Below are 3,871 nucleotides of genomic sequence, written 5' to 3'. Positions count from 1 at the left end.
GTGCATTACCTTAAAAATAGGATTTATTGACAAAAAGTAAAATACTCACAAAATAAAATGATGTAAAATCAGATATACATGGGAAGCATGTCACAAGGGATGCAGAGTGGTACAGGAACCCCTGTGGGTGGTCTGGTGGGAGACTGGAAGCCTCTGGATAGCTGGTGGCTAACGCGTTTTGAGGAAGCACCTCTTCTTCAAAGCCAGTGTGTGTCACAGTCTCCCACCAGACCACCCACAGGGGTTCCTGTACCACTCTGCATCCCTTGTGACATGCTTCCCATGTATATCTGATTTTACATCATTTTATTTTGTGAGTATTTTACTTTTTATCAATAAATCCTATTTTTAAGGTAATGCACTAGGCCTGTGCGCCCTCTTTTTAGTCTTTCACACACTGCTGGAGCATGTTTACTTACATATTCTTTTCCTGGTCAAGAATATAAACTCTTCCTAGGGTAATTTAAGAGTTTTGTACATCTAGAAACTATAACCCAACAGGATGTTCTTATTTTGCAAAGCTTGTTGTTCTTCTTGGATCTGCTTGGACCTGCAAATGAATCTACAAAGGAGAGGAGACTGTTCAGTCCAGTGTCTAAGAGTCGTCGGAAACTTACTTGATTGTTAACAGCAAGAGCATAATTCAGATAAAAATATATTAATGTAAGAGTACACTGATAGAAGGAGCTTGATATGTTAAAAAAAATCACTTTTATGTAATAAAATAAATAAAACATAATAAAATTAAATAAAATATAATAGAACAAATAAAAAAAAAACATCACGTGCCACTTTCACATTTCATAGAAATGCAGAGGAGGATGCTTTTTTTTTAATCTGTACAAAATAAAAGTTATGTTTAGGCATGAGGGAAAAATCACTTGATTCCCCCAATCAAACTAAACAGCATGAATGGATGAATCTCTACTGCCATACTGCCAGCCATTGTATCCTGATTGTTGCCACCCTAGGCTTTCTGAAACCCAAGCAATGGCAGATGCAGCCGCTGTTCAGCTAAAACTTTTCAGCCCCTAGATTTTCAGGCCAAAGGATTTCAGGTGGGAATTTACCACCAGGGCCACCCATGGCTCGAATTTTGTCTGGTTCATCAGGAAGGAGCGGAATTCACTCCATGTATGGTCAGATTTACGTGCTGCCCATTGACATTAAATCAAAGTTGGCCAAAATGGGAGAGTGTCATCCACTGTCTATAGCTCTTTTAGTAATGCTAGTAAATAGATAATGATTGTAACCAGGGTTTTTTTTCCAGAGAATAGGTGCAGGAACTCCCCCCTTCCAAGTCACCCCTTGTCTCTGCCCCCTACCTACCTATGAGCACCATCCTTGTGTATCATTTTGTGGTGTTAAGTAATTTGTATGGAATTTGCTAATGATAACATATAAAAAAAGTAAAAAAGATTCCCTGTTGCCAGCAACAAAATACCCCCCAACAACAATAGACGCTCTCCAGCAACAATAGATTTCCTAGCAGCCAGCAACAAAAGACCCCCCCCCTTAACAGTAGATCCCTCCCAGCAACAATTGACCCTTAAGCAACAATAGACCCATCCCTTATTAAGATATTCCCCACCCAGCAACAATAGATAAGCCCTGACTGTAACCACCTGTACAAAAAGTTGCGTAATAATAAAATGTTATAAAAAATTGTACATCAATATTTTTGGGTCTTATAAAAGCAGTTTAAAACTGTAAAGTTTACAAGATATTAGTTACAAACAATCCCTCTAGTTAATGTATGACAGAGAAATCTGTCTTCCTACAGCTTGATTTATCTGCACTTTCAGACAATTATACTGGTTTCCCCTTGATGTAAATTAAAATATAACTATTCCATATTCTCTCTGTTATTCAGAATTCTGTAAACCTTCCCTGCTGGATCAAGGCTAATTTATTGTAGCTGGATTCCATCTGCCTAGCAAATATTGTGCCATCTCTCCACACTGTTCCTGTCCAAGTAGCATTCACCATCTGTTTGGAGGTGGCATTTAAGTTATAAATTCCTCTTCCTCTCTGTAAATTTCTGTGCAATTCAAATAAACAATTGCTGGCGCTTTTTCGGTGTTTGCAAATCAGTTTTTTCACCAATAATCATTTTTGATTAAAGGAATATGAGCAAGTACTTACATTCGTGGTTTGTTTAAAGACAAATGGCACTTTATAGAATTATTCAGTATTTAAACATTTGAAATGCTTCCTGCAAATTCTACACAGTCACAATCCCAGTTAATGTCAGTATGTTGGTGTTTCATTTATAAAATGAATGCTGTAGCTCAGATATGATAAGTATGGTATGTATGGAAAATATGTTATTCCATTGTTCATAGTGCTTTTGGAGTGGTCTGTCCAGTAGCTGTACGTATTATATTTGCTGTAGCTTAGATATGGTAAGTAAGTATAGTATGAATGGTAAATATGGTATTCCAGTGTTCATAGTGCTTTCGGAGCAATCTGTCCAGTAGCAGTACTTACCATATTTGCCGTAGCTTTTCTCACCCCAGGTGTAATTTCTGACTTTGATAATTTGCTGAGGATTCCAAGCACTGCTTGTTAAGTGCTTTATAATTATTAATTACTTTTAATTATAGATTAATATGTATTTATTAGCACAGGCTACCCAGTTTACTAGACTGTTAAGGTGCCCTTGCAAGATTTGTTTAACTGTATGGAAGCAATGATCTAGACCTTCTCTGATAATGTGCTTGTGTTTTGGTGAAGTAGCTTTCAGTTCAGCTTTTAGTGCCAATAGATATCTCAGATGTGGACTAAAGCTGGCCATAGATGGGTCCAAATTTGGCTGAAGTTCGATACATATGGCCATTCCCATTCAAGAGGAGTTGAACTAATGATTGACTCCTCTTGAACGGGACTGTTGGTACATTTTCATTCAATCACTGATCAATGTATTCTGAACAGTCTGTTGAATGAAAATAACTGACCCTTCTGTGACCAGCTTAAGCAGGATGGAAGATTTGATAATATGAAGTCTACATTTCACTATGAAGGTTTCTATTGTGCCCTGCATGATAAGGGCATTCATCTTCTGCTGCGAACAGCCATATCCACTAGTCTTGGTCATCACCATGCATGCATCTACGGCCATAGGGAATTTTCACACAGTTTTGGCCGGTGTTATGTACCAATAATGCCATATATTATAATTATCTCAGTTATCAGTTATTTCAATGCACTTGATGCAAATGGGTTATTATGTTTCCAACCCTTACAACTCCACAGAAAACTTTCCTCTGCAACTCACCTTAACCCATTGTACTGGCTAGCCTTAGTATTACACTAATGAAGTCAGATATCATAGCTAAACATGGCAAAAAGACGGTTTGCCCACTCTGCATTAGTATACAAAAAAACTGATGAATAGAAGAGTAGTAAAAGCTGTCAACTTTCACTGCTAGCAGTCCTGTTCTTGGTGTATAGAGCCACTGAGAACACTATTATACCAACTAAATTTAATCCAACTGTGCAGTGACAGCAACCAGGACCTAGTCAGATTTCAATAGCAATCACATTGACAGTTTGAAACCTTTTATTATATATGAATATGAATTGCTGAGAATCAGCAACACGAAGTGTTGGTGGTTTTTTGTTGAACAAGGCAGTCCTGCTACCATAGGCTACAACCAATGCTGGCTATGCAGATATTCAGCCTATATTTTCTGATCATAAAACATTTTTCAGGTAATGACTTGAAAGCTATATACTTTCATGATAGACTTGAAAAGCTCAACAAGCAAATATGTGACTCAGGAATCATCGGTATTCATATGCAGTTCACAGTATGAAATACAGGCCATGCTTGGAGATAATAGTAAAGAAATTTGAACAAAACATTCAA

This window comes from Staurois parvus, unplaced genomic scaffold (genome assembly GCF_062004578.1).
Source record: "Staurois parvus isolate SC_StPar_1 unplaced genomic scaffold, SC_StPar_1.0 ptg000209l, whole genome shotgun sequence".
Taxonomy (NCBI): Eukaryota; Metazoa; Chordata; class Amphibia; order Anura; family Ranidae; genus Staurois; species Staurois parvus.
This window is presented reverse-complemented; position numbering follows the sequence as displayed.